At 31.2% G+C, this 20,521-nt stretch overlaps 1 long non-coding RNA gene across 1 annotated transcript; it reads left to right on the top strand.

Moving 5' to 3' along the window:
* The first annotated feature begins 17,357 nt into the window (after positions 1-17,357).
* On the top strand, positions 17,358-20,184 carry LOC132737143 (uncharacterized). Its single transcript, XR_009626686.1, has 4 exons — positions 17,358-17,495; positions 19,008-19,166; positions 19,392-19,521; positions 19,726-20,184. It is a non-coding gene; the product is annotated as an uncharacterized LOC132737143 (long non-coding RNA).
* Positions 20,185-20,521: the final 337 nt, after the last annotated feature.

Raw genomic sequence — 20,521 nt, 5'->3', positions numbered from 1 at the left:
GATATCTACCGATCATGTTATTTCCATTGCGTGTGCATTAGGTAAATAAATTACTGACTATATCCTATTTGTACGACCGTTACAATATAACAAATAAACGCCTTATCATATATCTATCCTGATATATATTTATGGTATTTCTATTTTAGATATATGTTTATATGATATATATTCAGATAAATGTTTATAACATATCTATCAAGATATATGATTTTGATATATATATCCGGATATATGTTAATGATCTATTTATCCGAAAAAATGTTTATGATATATCTATCCAGATATATGTTTATGATATATCTATCACGATATATGTTTCTGATATATCTATCACGATATATGTTTATGATATATCTATCACGATATATGTTTATGATATATATATCCAGATATATGTTTATGATATATCTATCCAGATATATGTTTATGATATATCTATCCAGATATATGTTTATGATATATCTATCCAGATATATGTTTATGATATATCCAGATATATATGTTTATGATATATCTATCCAGATATATGTTTATGATATATCTATCCAGATATATGTTTATGATATATCTATCCAGATATATATGTTTATGATATATCTATCCAGATATATGTTTATGATATATCTATCCAGATATGTGTTTATGATATATCTATCACGATATATGTTTATGATATATTTATCCAGATGTATGTATATGATATATCTATCACGATATATGTTTATGATATATTTATCCAGATGTATGTATATGATATATCTATCCGGATATATGTCTATGATATATCTATCACGATATATGTTTATGATATATTTATCCAGATGTATGTATATGATATATCTATCCGGATATATGTCTATGATATATCTATCACGATATATGTTTATGATATATTTATCCAGATGTATGTATATAATATATCAATCCGGATATGTGATTTTGATATATTTATACTGGTATATTTTCATATATTATGTATCCTGATATATATATCTTTTTCATTTTAATATCTTGGTCAAACCACATCCATTTTTGTATCGTGCTATTGAAAGAAAGCAACAATATAGAGTCATAAAGTGAAGTGTTAATGTTCTTAGAATAATATTGTACATGATTTCTGCATATATAAATATTTCCTTTTAGAAAAATGAGCTTTGGAGATAGTATGTGTTTTACTTGGACAGATAAATAACAGATTGAATATAAACACGCATATATGTGTAATGACTTTTTAAATACGGAAACCAATCATAGTATTATTATGGTCCTCGTTGTTATATTAAAAGCATGCGTGCGCATAAAATAATACTTGCTGCATTATGCTCTTGATGTCATATTTTCGATTAAAGTATCATTACTTTTCTATGATAATGTGTATAAATTTGAATTACATTTGATTGTACAGCGTTTGCATAGTCGTTGAATGTCTGACGTCATCTTGTTTACTGATGCTTAATGTGGTATTTCAATGCAAAACATACTAAAGAATTTCAGATATAATAACAACATCTAACATAAATGTACATCATTGTCTCTAAAACAAGTAAATGAAACAGAATAACTTCCTACATCTGTGAAAATGTGTTAAATCTGATACATTTCTTTACAAAAAGTTCAGAGATATCGATACAGTTTTTATTTTATCATAACTCATTTCTGAAACATTGCAAAGAGGAATAACACAATTACACATATACAATGGTTTGGATTGGTATTGTATATAAATTCAAGCATTACTTGTTTGAAACGTTTTCTTTTCTATGGAAATAACTTTAATTTTGTTAAAAATAGCATTATAATTATAGCGTATGTTTGACCCGGTTATCTATCCATTGACATAGACAATTAATTTCGTGGCGCTCCCCATATAAGAACATTGAAGTTCGCATAAATTTGTAATAATAAACATGACGGTCATGTGCAACAACAATATTGACCAAATATTGACGTTTGAACAAAAAAACCTTGAAGGTTCATTCTATTTAACAAACAACCGATGATGACATCTCAACTTTTCAAATACTTGAGTTCATCTTAAGGAATTTACAACTTCAACTTCATGAATTCGCGATTCCAACATACAAAAAATTCACATATTCACGATTTCAACATTACGAATTGTCGATTTATATTTTGCGAATGCGAAATTTTTGGTTTGAACTTCCATGAGTTCAAATTTATTAATTTACGTTTTGAAGATGCAATATTGAACTCACGAACCTGAAATCGCGAAGTTTAAACGGAAATTCATTCATGATGAATTTGTAGAGGTGAAATCGTGGCATGAAGTTGATATTGTGAATTCATGAAGTTGAAATTATGAATGCATTAAGTTGAAATGTATCTACCGGTCTTTCGTGGATTTTTGCTCTAATTATTGGTACTGATAAGGAAGAGCAAGAGAGTTAAACTGCAAATGAAGTCGTAAGTAGGTACAGTTATCACAAAAGACCGGTAGGGCCATTTCAACATCATGATTTCCCAATTTAATCTTCATAGTTCACAATCGGGAATTCATGAAGTTAAAATGCTCCCCACCGGTCTTCCGTACGTTACAGCAACAAACATTTATAGCAAGGAAAAAATATAAGCTGTCTTACACATGCACGCCTATCATATTCAGACCTATACAGACGTTTCCTTTATAAAATGAAAATGCTTTCAGTTTGATTTTTTATCCTGAAAACTTGCTTTAATTGACATTCTCTTATCAAATGTTCAATAGGTTTTATCTCCATTGAACAAAAATTGTACACACAATTTGAATTTTAAAAGATATTTATTTGTTCGGGAAATATGGAATATTGGTTTTAAATGTAGATATATGAGGTCATATTAGATAACGATTTCTTATTCATTTTATTTTCATTAAAATGCTTTTCCATCTATTGGATGTATTTGAATTTTCAATAGTTTTGTATTGATTGGAAGTTGTGTTTTTTCCCATTAGAACATCTTTTTATTCCGATTGAGAAAATGCATTGAAATATTTTCTGTAAGGTTCTTTGGTATAGCTGAGAAAAAAATTGATGATATTTTAATGATATTGTAAAAAATGTTGTGTATAATGATATAGATGTTTTTGCTGTTTTAAATTTATTAAAGGCCTTTTGTTCAAAAATCAAAGAGTTGGTCTAAATAATGCAGGGTCTGTTTAAGGCCATACACTCCATTAAATTGTATTTTTGTTGGACACATAATTTAATCTCAGAAGTGTTTAATATGATATATTATCCAACTTCATTTTGATCTAATATATGCGCAACTATTAAATATTTATTTTATTCCGAGTTTTGAAACATCTTCTAAACTGAGATTACATTTAAAAGTTAATTTCGTAAATCAGCGAAATGGTCATATCATACTCTCAAAAATGCAGGCCAGTTACTATTACTTTCATTTGAAATCAAACACTTTACCCAGCGAGCTTTAAAAGAGATAAAAAAAATGATTTTATTTCTGTTATTTTTAATCGTCCTTAATAGTTTATATTAGTTTCATGCTTATTTTCGTTTGTTGTACATCTTGTTGACATATATTTAAGATTAATACATGTATATTGATCAGGAGTGTTTGAAACAACTTTAAAAAGTTATTAATAATAAGTTAGTCCAATTGTCATAACTACTGTGATTTTTTCGCATTTTTTTAAGTTCATTTTTTTCTCTCTTTAATGTAATAACATATAAAAACCTATGTTTAATTTATGTAATTTATTTATACCTCTACCGGACACACACTATCAACAGGAGGATAATGAAAATATTAATATGGAAATGACGTCCTCGTAAGGAAAAACAAGGGAGAACACTTATGACGCATGTAATAGGAACAGGAAAGACGATTAAAAGTTATGTGAAAAGCTGCTGATGAATGTTCAGATTTTTCTAATCTAGGGAGAGATCCAGACCTTTCTTTTGATAGTAAATCTGTTGCATATAAGTTTGTTTGCCTTTCATACCGACATCATTATTGCACCTCAATAAAATAGAGAAAAACAGAATCCCTTTGGAAACCCCAACAAGTCAAAATTAAAAATGCTGCAGGCTCGGATTGATTGACCCTGCTCGTGGACGGTACTGGAAAGTGCAAATAACAGTCCACGCGCCCTAGCACCGGCTTAATCAGTATTCAACATTAGACATAGAAATGGTGAAAATTTGAATTTAGAAGCATTAACAGATGTGTGTTCAAACGGCGGTCATCAAGGAACTTTCAATGTGACTCGTTAGTGCCATTCCATGAAACGGGGCGTATGGTCACGTATGCGTGTGCCCTAAAAGAGAAAACAATGGGAGGAACTAAAAACAAAAAGCCACGGAAATATCTTCCAACAAACTAAATATAAAGGTTACCTGTATGGCGTTCATAACAGCAACCAATCAAATCTGTAACAGATCAAATACTCTTGAAATATATATCAAACGAAAACAAATTGTACGCGAATTTACAAAAAAAAGATTATGACAAAACCTTCAGCCCTTCCGAAACGTGTACGTAATCACATGTACGTGATATTTTTCTAATCTATCCAGTGATGAATGTGCTTAATTGGGCGGCAATCCACAGTCTTGTCCCATCCAAGCACCAATCTTCTTACGTGTAGATCTGCGTGTCACAAAATGTTCGCCTTCCTGTCGATTTGCTTATCCAATAAAGTAAAAAGCTTTTTTACTTTAAGCTCAGCTTAACAATGAAATCGTCCGTTTAAGCAATAGATTTCACAAACATATCACCATAAAGACTATTCATTATAAATAACAAATACATAGCTATTGAACTGAACTTTCTGCGACTCATAAAATTCTGACTTCGTTGCTATATAAAGTGTTGATTAAAGGTTTTTTTATATCTTAAATGCAATGCCACCGCCATTTGTGTCCAATCACGTGCGCGTTAATGATTTATTAACGGATACAATTTCGATTTTTGCAAGAACATACGCCAGTTTTGGCAATCTATCCTGAAATGTGTTTTATATACAAATGCGTTTAGTTGCATTAAAAAAATGGCAGTGATCATTCCGGGTTAAAAGTATTCCTTTTTTTGCACTGCTATTTTTGTTTATATTATATATGTACACGTACATCTACACGGGGGAGGAAGTGTTACACGAAGGATGGAGTTCTTATGATAACTTGTTTGGAGTTCTTATGATAACTGTCACGGAGTTCCTGGAAAACGTTACGGATTTCTGTGGAAACTTTTCTATACACTTGGAGAACTGACGTGAAAAATGGTCATTTTTACCTTTAGATAGGGAGTTTGAGGTGCTAAATTAAACTTTGATAATTAAGCCTGCCCTACGTATTATATTATGTTTCAGAAAAACATGTTATTCCATTTTTCATCGCCTTTTTTAAAAAAAAATCTGGTTGTTTTGAATAAAATTTCCAAATTACTTGCTTATTCGTACATATTGACCTTTTCATTTGTGATCTCCTTCTTTGCTTTTCTTAATTACCTAATGATAATGGAGAGTTGCAAACATTAAGCCCAGGCTAATAAATTTATACCCGATTTTTCAAATGTCACGGAGTTCTTGCGATAACTCAAAATATGTCCTGGAGTTCTTATGATAACTTTTGTTACTGCCAGTGTGTTTCTTGAGCTTAATTACGGTACGTTTACGCGTATTTTATTATTTATCAAGTGTTTAAATCATCATGAAACTTTATACTCTCAGCCTTAACACAAAAATGGTAAGATAATGTTGGTTTTGAGCGTGTTTTAGTTCAAAGGATATTTTTCTAATCAAAATTGTGCGAATTCATATTTACATTATAGAACCGAACGAATGCACTAAATGTTTCTGTGTATATTGTTCGTCAACTATAGTTTTATGTCATAAGTTTCCTTTGAAATGTCAACGCTGAATTTTACAGCAACTACGGAGAAATATGTAAGTCGCATAATAGACATGCATATCGTTATTTTGATGACATAGTAAAGTTAATATGCGGTACATGTATATAGCTTGGTGTGTAAATAATTTTGTTACCTAAATTTTAGGTAACTGTCATTTTTTCAGGATTTGGCTACAGGAAAACCCCAAATCTTTTAAGAATAGATTGAACATGAAACTGCTTTGGTGTGCAGTCTACAAAGGATAAACAGGTGAATTATAGGCTATCTTCACCTGGAATTATAGGCTATCTTCAGGAAAACCTGAACCATCGGTCACCTGTATTCAGCAGAAACATGGCTTAAACCTCCGAGCAAAAATTGATAAAAACTTACACTTTTTTCTCAGTTACATGTTTTAAGCAAACTCCTTTCTTAAGCATATATAGTTGGGCTTTCCTCAAGAAGCGGCTTAGTAATTTGTATCATTTTATACCATAAACAACAAGTATATATGTGGAATACCCTTCACACCCATGCACCCGAAATGTTTGATCTTTTTTTACATAAAAAATCAACCGATCACTATCGATCTCTTCAACAGATTTACACGTACCCTACGGGTTCGAGCGAAAGAAGTTCGACAATATATTTTTGTTATCAATTACAGCAAAAGTTTCCACAACTAGGATTATATATGGGGAATGCCCTAAGGATTCCCAACTTTGATAAGAAAAATGTATGCAATAATTTTCCGCCATATGGAGATTTCTGTACGTCACGTGATGCTACATTGGATTTAATAGAGAAAGAAACGGCGTGAACCTTATGGTGACTCACATATATTAATTAAGATTTACTATCTATTGTCATATCATTTTCATAGAACTTTATACGTTTCTATGACAAAATTGATACCTTTTATAAATTAAGATATCCATTGAATAAAGATGAAAAGATGAAACTAACCTCTTTAAATTTAGATAAAGGTAGTGCATACTACTTCCTATATTGCTGCAAACCAATTACATGCAATTTGTTTCGGCAGACTAAATGTTTTCTAAAACTGCCAGGAATAATGTATACACGAAGAAATCATGCTTAAATATTAAATTCAAAGCGTATTTTTATCCTGTAAGTAAATGCTCTACATCAAGTATGTTTTCAGTAATTCCAATAAAATGGAAAAAAAAGAATCACAAAAAAAAAACAAAAAAAAAAAAAAACACCAAAAAAACCACAAGAAACGGGGGTAAGAAAAATATCTCTTGAACTGAAATACGCTCAAAACCAACGTTATATAACCAAATGTGTTTGCGAATGATGCGCGTACTAAGCTTCATAATGATTTACACACTTATTGACTAATAAAATACGTTAAACGTGCCGTAATTAAGCACAAGAAAACACACTGGCAGTAACAAAAGTTATCATAAGAACTCCAGGACATATTTTGAGTTATCACAAGAACTCCGTGACATTTGAAAAATCGGGTATAAATTTATTAGCCTGGGCTTAATGTTTGTAACTATGCATTACAATTATGTATTTATGTATAGCAACGAAGAAGATCACAAATGAAAGGTCAATATATACGAATGAGCAAGTAATTTCGAAATTTTACTCAAAACTACCAGATTTTTTTTAAAAAAGCGATGAAAAATGGAATAAAAGGTTTTCCTGAAACATTATACAATATGTAGGGCAAGCTTAATTATCAAAGTTTAATTTAGTACCCCAAACTCCACATTTCAAGGTAAAAATGACCATTTTTTACGTGAGTTCTCCAAGTATATAGAAAAGTTTTTCACAGAAATCCGTAACGTTTTCCAGGAACTCTGTGACAGTTATCATAAGAACACCAAACAAGTTATCATAAGAACTCCATCCTTCGTGTAACACTTCCTCCCCCGTGATCTACACAGGTCTCAACGGTAGCCAGGGATTCCACTAAGGATTTATATTATGAAGTCAGGACTTACATTCAAGGAATTTTGGGTGTCATTAGGAAAATTTTAGATTAAATTTGCAGTATGGTATGATTCAGGTAACGGCAAATATTTTATATTTATCAAGTGTTTCAAAATGTCATCCCTTTAAGATTTTGTTTCAATAGAAGTAAGAGCATTGCTCTGAAGAGGACTGTATTTTAGTTATTTTACGACCTGGGTTTTCATGTTGCGTTCATTGAAAGCCGCCTTTCCTTGTTGATCTTGTTTATCATTTTTCATGTAGACCTGTGAATGAAAACTTTTATTGATAACCCAGGCATTTGTTCATTGGTATAACAAACAAATAAAAATAAGTATATTTAAGATTTTGAATATTGTTAATTATAATAAAAAATATGAATGCATGCAAAGATTCATTATTGATAATAAGAAAATGCAGAATACAAATTGTGGCATCATCCTGTTTGTTTAGTTTACAGACATATGTGCAGGCACACTTGCAAAATCCTACTGAATTATTAGTATTTTGGTTTATATTGTCCAATATATAGAGAAACCAAAACAAGGTTATGAAGACTGTGTTGATATTTAAAAATCATATTTTCGAAAGTATGTACAGGAACATATAAAAAAGGCAGCAACAATATGTTTAAGAAGATCAACAAGGTAAAACGGCGTTCAATTATTGCAACCCCCATACGACCCAGCAACAAGGAGCCCAGGAGGACCCCAAACAAAAGTAGGATAGGGCGCAAGGCAGGACACGGACTGGATAAACACTTAGATTATACTTAAAATGAAATTAGGAAATTAAAGAAAACAGATTATGGATTTGATTAATAGACCCACAAAGTGAAATGGCACAGGGAAATCTAAGTAAATATATTTGATGTTGTTTAATGATCTATTATTGAGAATATTCAATGCATTTATAAGGGGACACGAACAATGACATCATGTGCTTGCTATGAAATGTATAACACTATATCAACAAAATAATCAGCTGAGGCAGCGATCCTTATTGCATAATATGAAGGTACCTTAACACTGTCATAGCTTTTCAAGACTCAGATCATAGTATTTTACAATTTATGTTGTAATTGTAATGTCACTTGCTTTGATTGTAAAGTTGAGTCAATATTCTTTTCTTAACAAGGGACCAGTGCTTTGTAGCTTTCTCATAAGGAAAGACATGTGCACTTTGGCCAGATGATAATTTAATAAAAAATATCTAGGGTAAGGGAAGTCTTACCTTTAATTTTGATTTGGTTTTACAGACTAAACTAGTGACTGAAATACACATAGCTATAGTTACCTACAGTGAGGTAAGTAGATATTCTTCTTAATGCCGCCTCAACAACACATCGTGATATTCCCTAGTCAATTGCTTGTTTGAACCACCCATTGTTTTCCAATTCACTATATTTCCATTCAATATGATAAACAAGATCGACAAGGAAAGGCGGCATTCAATGAACGCAGCCCCCATCCGACCCAATTTCACTTATTTTGTAGAACTACGGTGTTCAAGAACACTGAAGCCTTTTAATATCGAAGAAGAGTAATTTGACAGTCTTTGTTCTAGGTGATGGCATAAACTATCAATGTAATATTTTGTTCAATTTTATCCATTTGAGACTTCTCATTTGCAAGAGTAATTTGTATTCCCTGAAGAACAATGTGCTTCCATTACCACTGAAATTGTCTTTAAATTCGCCCTAGAGCTCTATCGCCTAATATGCCTATCTGACTTACATCCAATGATCCACACTGAAGCTGTTTTTTTAATACCAATAACTAACAACACGTCACTAAGTACAGCAGTACAGGCAGGGAACTTAAACTGTGATACATATTTCAGTAACCCTTCTGTGATGGTGTCTCCGATTGGATTCTTTCTCTCATTTGATTGAAGATAGGCAACAACTGAACCAAAGCACTTGTTAACTGTCGTTCTAGCATTTTTGCTAATCCTTTAGTTCAAGTTGAGGTTCCTCCATGATTTATTGAGTTTAAGTTGAGGTTCCTCCATGATGTTTTGCATTGGCTCAAGTTTTCATGTTCTGATACCCGAAACTGACACATGAACATAAGTTTTCAAAGTATCCCTATAATATTTCAAGTACGGAACCTCCTTTGACTCGTTTGAACAGGCTAGTGTAAGTCAATGGGCCATACAATGAACATGAGTCAACAGAGGGGCATAATTTCTTAACAACTGTCCAACACCACCTTTTCTTGTATATCAGACAGGATTATCTACGTTTACACCGGTGCTAGAAAAACCTGTCTAACACAACCCATGTAAGAGAAGTCGCGTGTTTTAAATTATGTCATTGTGACACGATTTTATGAATGAATTGCCTCCTTAGGAAGACGCCATTGTACCGATATGAATGAAGATGTAAATTCTTATATTCTACCAAGAGGCACTATCGCTACAAATATAATTCACCATGTTAAGTCTAAATGATTTCCCTTTATTCAGCAATTCATAGCTATTGTTTGTGCAGTTCAATCAACAATACTTATATCACCAACTAAATGAGTCTTCAAACCACACGTGTTTTTTACACAGCATCTGATGTACATTATCAGTTTCTTGTGAATAGGAAAGTCTGTGCTCTCATCATTATAAATAATTCCTTAGTGTTCAGCACTTCGCAGTTCACGTTAAATTCTTGTGTTCTAGCTAGAGGATAAACACAGAGGTTTTATTATTTTTATTATAAATGACACTGAGTAACCAAATGCCTACATGAAATGTAATGTTCAAATATAAAAAAGTCCCTTAAATATGCAATATCAAGTTAGATCATGTCAATATGTCTTCAAACTGAAAGTTTTTTTTTAAATAAGCCTTATCACATTATATAAAAGATTACTGTAATGGTTATGTGTAGCAAAACATATGCTGTTACACGAGGCAAAGTACTTGTGACTAACACAAGAACTAATAAAATGCTAATAAATTGTCAAATAAATTCACTTAAATTTGCATACATTATGTTTGATTTTGATACTTTTTATGTAAGTATGCTAGTAAATACGGGAGAATTGTCATACTTTTCAAGCAAAATGTCATTTAAAATATATGGTGCAAGTGTAAATGTAAATTAAAATATAGAACAACGAAACTCCCCAAAGAGCGCCAAAACGACACAAATGAAACTATTGCAGGCTCTTGTTGATTGGACATGTTCATAGATGACACTTAATATAAAATTGAACATTATTCAGATAAGTTTAAGTCCTTCTTAATGTAATAGTTGTTCCCTTTACGCATTATTACAGCATGTCAAGCTTACAAAGTAAGTGTGACTGCCTAATGTTATATCAACTTTACTATATTTTGAGCAAATACAGACTATTGCATGTGTTTGCAATACTTGTATGTTTGCAAACATCTGTTCCTGTTCTGGATATACAATGTTATGTCATACATTGCAAACAGACACAAACTCATTTTGAAATAAGAGTAACAAACAAATTTCATTACCTACAGGGTGAAAAAGAGACACAGATCTGACAACTTAAATATCAAACAAGGAGTGTTGGATGAAAGAATCCAAGTTCACTTTTGATTTGTCTCGTATTCCAAAATTGGGCTCAAAAAGCCATAGTCTCTCATTACATGATTTTATCCCTTAATCTGTCAAGGAAATGTAACGCTTGGATGATTTAAAGGTTAATTATCCGTAATTATAATTCTAGCAGAGCAAACTATAATGATATATTAAGAAATACGTTTTTGAAATAATAAATGGTAATGGAAATGAAAGGGCGTCCATGGCCGAGTGGTTATGTTTGTTGACTTGATACACATTGCCACTGTAGGTTCGAATCCTGTGGAAGCTATCCAACTAGCTTACGGTGAGTCAGTGGTTTTACTCTGGTGTCCGTTTGTGCCTGAAATAAAGCTAAAACGTTCTATATGGCCTGCAAAGTGTTGATGCCACGTCAAACCTCAACCTGAAAAATATGAAATGAACATAATTATGCCTTTGTGTATGATTATATTCAGTTATGTTAATGAGATAACATTATGAATATGTTTATATGATATCTAAATACAATTATCTAATACATCTTTACACATTTAACTTAACAAGCTTATCATCGATGCTATATATTTCTTGAATGCAGAATCATTATCATAAGAAATAAAGCATTTGCCTAGATTCAGTGCTCGAATTGCGGACAAAGTACGGCAGATGAAAATATTTCTTAACAAAAAAAAAAAAAAAGAAAAGAAAAGAAAAGAAACTCATTGCCAACAATCGCAAAATCAATTCATTGCAAATGCGTAAATATAATAAATTTTATTCGTTGCAAAGAAAAATATTTCGTAAAAACCCTTACCTGTTATCATAAAACATTGTTCAGAGACGAGTAGTGATACACAACACGCAGTCAAGTCATGGAACCATGATATGACATTATGGCAGTATTGTGACCTTAAGATTAATTAGCTCCTGGTTCGGTGTAGTCGGCTGATATTATCCATGGTGATCTAATAAAGCAAGGCAGTAAAACTAAAGTTCATAATGAAGTGGAAGACTTAATAATGTACAGCATTAATTTCGAGTAACAAGAAAATTACAAAACTGTCATGCATATGCAAGACCCTATTAATGAAAAGACAATGGCATTGTCCTAATAATATCTGCAATGTATAAGATGTAGCATTCATACTAATGCCAAACTAACACTTGGAATTCTAAATTGCATTTGAATAGACTAAGAAACACATAATGTTAACATAAAACAAAAAACTTTATTGATAGTCCTCTTTATGTTGCAACTGTACATGTTTGCTGTAATTAAGGTTCTAACATACTGTTAAGTGAAATTTTATAAATGTATATAGTATTACGTACATTTTCTTCCAAAATAATTTCCAAACGTCCACGAATAATTTAAATATGTACAACAAATGCTATATTTTGAAATATAGAAATTAATGCATTCATTTTTATTGGATGAAAGAAATAGCTTAAACTTTATTGGAAATAAATTTCTAATTACCCCCCTGTATTTAGCTTATACATGGAATGCTACATTCGGTAATACAATAGTTTTCAATGGATTAACAAGCATGCGCCATTATGTTGAAAACCGATTATAAATGATCATCATCATTTTACTCGAGCAAACCTATTAAAGAAAAGAAATAATACAATAAAAGGAATTACCATTTTATCTTGGTGACAAGAACTCATGCTTAAAATATCCGAAGTAGAAAACTATTACGTACTGCTATACAAATTCGTTTTCATAGCTGTATTGAAGTACGTACAACAATAAACGGTGCATTTGGGTGAGTTTTTTTATTCATACCTATGCAAAAGAAAGTTGAGATATATTTACGGATAGCCGATATTTTGGAATTCGCTATAAAAGTGTAATTTTCTATACTTTTAACTGAATTGGGACTTAGAAATGAGTTCGTTATAAGCGATTATTCCTTATAACCGCGTTCGTTATAACCGTATATTTTTGTATTAGATAAAGAAGGGCAAAATTCGGGCCAAAATTAATTGTTCCTTTTAACCGGAAGTTCGCTATAACAATGTTCGCTATAAGTGAAGTTTACTGTATACACTTTTTTTTTAAAAAAGATGCTTTTTGAACCTTACAATATTGATATATTCTCATTTGAGCATTCGATTTATTAAATAAAGCAATAAAAATTACAGGGTCTTTAATCGATGCATAGCTTATAATATAACTTATTGTTTTGCCTTGACAAAGGGGTTACTTTTGTCGTGGGCATCGGCCAAGGTTGTTGTTTATGAACCAAGTAAAAAATGACAAAAGTGATTAAGATGCTGAATTGTAACTATTGTTAGTGATTTTGATGTAATTCTTTCCAGTGTTTCTTTTCTTTTTCTTAAAAAAAATCAATGTTATTCCTTGTAGAAATATTTCAAACTTCAAATAACCTAAGCTGTTGTGAAAAGAAATTAAAATCAAACACGGGGTAACTTTTCCCCTAACGAAGTGAGCGACAATTTATTGAACATTGCATCAAGATTTGGCTCCACATCTTGCCCTATTGCTAACTACTTTCGAAAAACAGCGATTTACAAATTTAAGAAATCGACCAGGAGTATTTAAATCTGCAGGAAAGACAAGTTTTTGCTACGGGTGGATATTTTCTTTCTAATAAAATTATTTCCAGCAATCAGAAGTGTATAACATTTTAAGGTTTGGAAGTGGAATGTTCAACAGATCGCAGAATTGAAGACATTACAAAGCAAAAACATAAACAATACGTACAATTCATCATCTAAATCGGCATTCGCTTTAACTCGTCCGCTCGTTTTCCATACACCAAAATTTTGAAGTGGAGCGACATTTTACCGGGCTTGTTATAAGAAAGCTTAAGCCGTGTATTTCTATTTTCTGTTCGATTAAAATTGATTTCAATACAACATTTATTATAGATAGGTCATTAACTCTGCAGATGCAGAAAACATATTCAAAATCATCTATATGTATATACATGTATATTATAAAGCAAAATAAAATGATTTCAAGACGACATATGAATTAATTCTCAAACATCATCTTTACACATCACATTTGATTTTGTAAACAATCGCTTTCAATGCTTGCATTATTAAATATGTGAGCAGAAATGTCCTATATACGACGCAAGCAATTTCATAGTTTTATTATAAATTCATAAGAATATTCACAGACAGAAATATTTATTTCCCAACAGGCAAATTAGTCATATGGACGGTAATAAGGTTAGCCTTGACTATAGCTATATTTAACAAGATTGTCTTCGAGTTTATTAATCAGCTATGTTATACGCTCAGTAATTGTATACACTATATTACTATTAAGTAAACGGCGGTGGAACGTTCGACCGATTCAATGACAGTAATGCAAAATGACTGTTGCTTCAAATTTGACTTATAACTTTCGAAAATAATTACCTTTCAATTCATAGCATAAATGTTAATTAAATAGTTTCTGATTTTACGTATTTTTTTCAAAATGAAAAAAAAAATGATAACGAATTTCAAAGAAAAAAGGTCCAGCTCTGTCGTTTTCTTAAACAGACTGAAATGCACGAGCACCTAGAAGTGGCTATATAGTGTATGTACTTTAACAGCAGTACTATTAGTTCGATATTCTTTGTTATAACAAACAATTTCGTTAGCAAAGCTACTTAGTTATATTTGCAAGACTAATTAATAAAATAATCATGCAATTACAAGCTATTTAACTTAACAACGATTAACTTTTATCATGCTGATTTACTTCAGCTTCAACATCGAACAGTTCATTTACGTTTAAGGAATTCCAATATAGAACTACTATTGAACTATGAAATAGCAAATGACCTTGCCAGACTACACAGATACAGACTAAACAAGATTGCAAGGATTAATACTGGTGTGACAAAGGCTTAACTCTTGTCTACGTATGTTTGAACAAACTTTCTGAGCAAAACAACATGAAAAGGTGGGTTAACGTCGTATGTTTTACGATCAATGACCTATTTATACAACGTAACTGCGTTGTCATCCGATCGTTTTAAATGATACATGTATGTTTGTGCTATAATCACTGCATTAACATCAAAATTCAATATTGATTCAGCGAGATAAAATAATTTTAGTCTAGAACAATTTAAATCAGCGTTCGTCCAATCAAATATTTTAAAAGAGATGCAAAACATCTATAATTAAATCTTCTAAAGCTTCTAACAACTTCATAAATTGTTACCATCATTAAGCTAATTGAATTGCTAGCAAACGCTAAAAGTCATTAACCTTTTGAGAAAATATTTCAATGGCATAAACTTGAATCACGTTCCAGCGTTAAAAACGTTTTACATAATCATTATTATATTGATTAAATGTAATGTAGAAGAAATCTGAGTACTCTTATTAAATCAAACTTTGTACACAATTTGAAGGTCAAAGTAAGAAAAAATTCATTTATAAGTATGTCTTACTGTTTGAAATATATAAAAGAAAAATCGTTCAATAGTGATACAGTCCAATTTAACAAATATAAATGGCAGCTGCAATAGACACAGAACAACAACAGGATTGATTTTTGAATGTTTATGTAAATCTAAATAACGATATGGGAAGCTTTATGTACTGAATGTGTCTTTACTTTCGAACGGTGTATAAAAACACTATTTTTAATTATAACATAAACAGACTATAAGTGCCGACGAGAATATCCGAAGACTTAAGTTTAACTGTTTCTTAATGTTAAACAGCTTCCAAAATGGCAGATATCTCCATCTGTATCGACAACTTTTTCTATTATATTACTAAAAGGTTTTGTTTAGAAAGGAAAAAGCGAGAAAAAAATGGATTCTTCATTTTTATATTAGTTACTATGGCTTATGTATTCACAACTGTATTCAAAATGGTTGAATCGAAAGCAAGCCTAAAAATAAAAATGCTATGTATGCCAGACCCGAGAAAATACTAGAATTTGTCTAGTATGCTAGAAGATATAAACATGATTCTTTCTTTCAAGGTAATTGAGGAGTGATTTATCTATCTCTAAATCTAGATGCTAAATGACAATTAAAATTGCAAGACATTAAAAGTGGTGCACGTGTGTCCAGAATGTTTTCCAGGATGTTGATACACTTACTGAAGCAATGAATGTGTCATGGGAGAAATAAAAAACTCTTTAGATGGCATATTAACATTCCACCCTCCACCCGGTAAGTAAATATTATCATTAGACTAAGAATGAAGAGTCTTTTTAACAGATAATTACCAAACAAAATTTGCTATACATGTGTAATTATTTACGAATGATTGTATGTAACTTAATGATTTCATTTATATAATGGATGAACATCATAAAAATGTATTTTATTTTTTCTCATTGACGTATCGTTCTTTGTAATAGCCCTTTAATATGATGCAGGTGGGGATCAATTAAACTTTCGCTATATGAATCAGTTGCACTATCTAATAATCCATCAAGTTTTGAGTCATGTTCCTGACTACTTTGAATCATTTTAAATCACCTTTGCAGTGTCATGATAGCACAATTAGAAGGAAAATATAAACTAAACGTATACAAATCATTGCATAAAAGATTATGTGGAGTGCTCGCTTGAAACAATCATTTTCATTTACAATTATGGCAGTTGCTTTAAATAAATAAGGGAAATCTTTTATTTGCTACTTGCATACGCGAAAGTATAAATTTGGCCATATGATTTGTATTACATAAGCACCTGGTAGTATTACGCGGCCATGCAATTTGTTTTCCCTATACGTTCGCACCTAGAGACAAATGATGTAACTTTATATGGTAAAATCGTTACACACTTCCCCTGAAAAATTTATCCTTAAACTTAATACTTTGTAGCTTGAAGTAAACTAAAACGTGCGTTTTTTTTTTATTCGAACGAGTCGCTTCAAACTATATCCTTTATCAACTTAAGATTAAACTTCCTTATTTAAATTGAGCCTTTCAATGAATTATTACGTTTTAATCTTTTTGTAGAGTATTGATTTGCGTAGATTTATTGTAAAGTATATTACATGTACATTAACTTTGTTACAACAGATAGATGAGGAGAGATGGCCTTTTCGTCTAAAAGAAAGATTACAATAAGGGATTTGGAAGAAGGTGATTTAATTGAGTTTTACCGTGCAATGGGGACGTTTTCTCACTGGGCTGTTTATGTTGGTAAGTATCCATCTAATAAAAAAACACGTGAACTGTATATTATTGTTTATTCTTTTTTCTTTCTTTCGTCATTATTTACTTTTTTTCGGCTATAGTCTACTCTTGTTTACACGCTAAGATATATTTAAGAAATAATATATCCCAAACTGTGATTTTATCGCTCAATAACATAACTGTTTGGAGTTCGGATGCGAGGAATTATATCACGAGGGCGTAGCCCGAGTGATATAATAATGATGCGCATCCGAACGACAAACAGTGATGTTTTCCAGCGATAAGATATATTATTTCGATTCTAACACGACATTAACAAATAAATGCTGCCGTACCTGATATTAAGCAAAATTAGGCATACTTATTGTCAGCGCGTCGAATTTTATAGTGGTTACGTCACGTGTATAATGATTACGTCACATGTCTACATATAGAACGCCAAACAGTGACTTTATAGCATAATAACACACACTTTCGGTTCTTCTATGTTCAATAGGGAAAAATGCGGGTCGTGTTAGAATTTGTTGTAATTACATTGATATCGATATCTGTAAATACAAAATGATATAAAATAAGCTGTTATCAGTGCAATAAATTTTAGCAAAATCGGTATGATTTTGTTTCTCACGAACAAAAAAAAAACAGTCTTTAATCACTACATTATACGCGACTCCCCTAAGCGATTGTTTATATAGTACTGATAACGTATGAGAAGACATATTTTTTTAATAAACATCTTACAACTAACTGCCGGTACAGACTAGTATATCGTGCTTGAGGAGCAGTAATATTTTAATACTAAACTGTGTTCACAATTTCAAATTCACCAATTCTTATTGTGATCTCGCATTAGATTAAGATAACACACATAACAGTGATTTGATATTAGATACACTGTTAACTTGAGTACACTTTCGATTTGATTAAGGTTTTTAAATTTGAAAATCGCAAAATGACTAGATGTTTTACAAGGAGTGAGACTAAAAAAAGGATTGGAGAACCACACTAAATACCGTATTCCGGTATATACCGGGCAAGGGGCTTGAATCATAAAATGCTAAAATCTTGCCTTTTTACCTAACGGAATGAACTTTAATAGGTCTAATTCATCTTTTTACACCGATTTATGTATGATAATGTATGAAAAATATAAAAATTGACGAAAAAAACGATATTTGTCTATTTTGTGATCATGATTTATGCAAGCGTCTACAGGTACTGCTCCAATCCTGTATTGAGTTAAATCCTTTTACAATATGCATTTGGTTCGGATTTTCAGGGTGCAGGTAAATTGATAAGATTGGATCAAATTATGATTAGTATAACAACATCACGTGCCGTTATATGGTCTGAAATAAAAATGATTTTACATAGATAACACAGATTATAGCTAGTTACAAACCTAGAATGATCAGTTCGGATGGTGACAAACGTCCCCTATCCAGCAAATATAAGCCTAACCTGATAAAACTGACATAAAATTAAAAGAAGCAAGCAATTATCAATATTTATTTTAAGGTAATGAAGAAGTCATTCATTTATCACCGGATCCTGATGTTGCTACGGGAAAATTTAATCTGACAAACATCAAAAGTGGCACTAGCGAAGAGACAACATAAAAATAGTTGCAGAAGGGTCAAAGACATACCGAAACAATGAGTTTGACGATGAACTTAGGTAAGTATCAGTGTCTCTAGAACATTTTACGTTGCATACAAAAGCATTTGCATTATATTTTTGGAAAAATATAAATGTTTTAGAAAAAAACATGTTTGGATGTTGACGTCTGTCCAATAACTATTTTATCTTAACAAAATGTTACATTCAAAATACATATTCATGAATGCGATTGTATAAGTTTTCTTTATTCCATTTAAATAGTGTTGGTATATTTATATTCAGGCCCTTTAATAAAGCAGAAATCGTTAAGCGAGCAAAAAAGAGACTTGGTAGGCGTGGGTATAATTTAGCGACCAACAATTGTGAACACTTTGCCACAGAGTGTAGATATGGACAGGCTAAAAGCAAACAGGTTTAGCTCGACTTAAAATCATATAGATATTAGCATAAACGTAGCATCTTCGTTTTTAATATGTCATAATATAAACGCAGATAATATTTACAGCTTTTGATTTTCTAATCTAGACATTTTTATTTCAAACATAAATACAAAACAATATTTTTATTATAATAGCCTAAAATGACCCACGTTTTCAATATGTTTTATACCAAACAGGTGAAAGCTATCGAAGAAAGAACATATGACTGGATCACACCGTCTTTTTATCGAGCTTGGCAAACAGGAGACGTGACTAAATTTCTAGCACCGCCTGTCCACCAGATTATTGGCAAAGTTTTCTACTCCCCACCTGGTGACTTGGTGATCTGGTGAAAAAATAAATAATGCAGTTGCATAAGATAATCAGAACAAAACAGCCTTCTTTCACTTTCATATTTTGTAAAAAATGAAAGTATAATCAATTGATTTATCTTGTTTGAAGTGGAAAATCTGTGTGCAACTTTGACTTAACACTTTGTAACTTGAATATCAATACACATTATTTAAACCGTTTTCTCCTTATCAAAATAAATACATGAAAGTTATAAATTTACTGTTGATCTGTTTTAACGTTACCTTTATTCAATCACATAAGGAGGCCGTTTTGAAATATGGCACGCTCATCTAATTCCATACTATAAATTTAATCTATCGTGTTATTTACAGGGGATATTTACGGAGCCCCTAAGGTGACATTTTCCACACTTTTTTCCCCGGAATTTAATTCGTTTTTACGAAATAATAATTCGTAATTACGAAATAATAATTCGTTTTTACGAAATATTAATTCGTTTTTACGAAATATTAATTCGTTTTTACGAAATATTATTTCGTTTTTACGAAATATTAATTCGTAATTACGAAATATTATTTCGTATTTACGAAATATTAATTCGTTTTTACGAAATAATATTTCGTATTTACGAAATATTATTTCGTAATTACGAAATATTAATTCGTAATTACGAAATAT

The sequence above is a fragment of the Ruditapes philippinarum genome, unplaced genomic scaffold (genome assembly GCF_026571515.1).
Source record: "Ruditapes philippinarum isolate M1 unplaced genomic scaffold, ASM2657151v2 ctg5556_1_1_1_1, whole genome shotgun sequence".
Taxonomy (NCBI): Eukaryota; Metazoa; Mollusca; class Bivalvia; order Venerida; family Veneridae; genus Ruditapes; species Ruditapes philippinarum.
The sequence above is the reverse complement of the archived record's forward strand: the minus strand, read 5'-3'. Positions and strand labels throughout refer to the sequence as shown.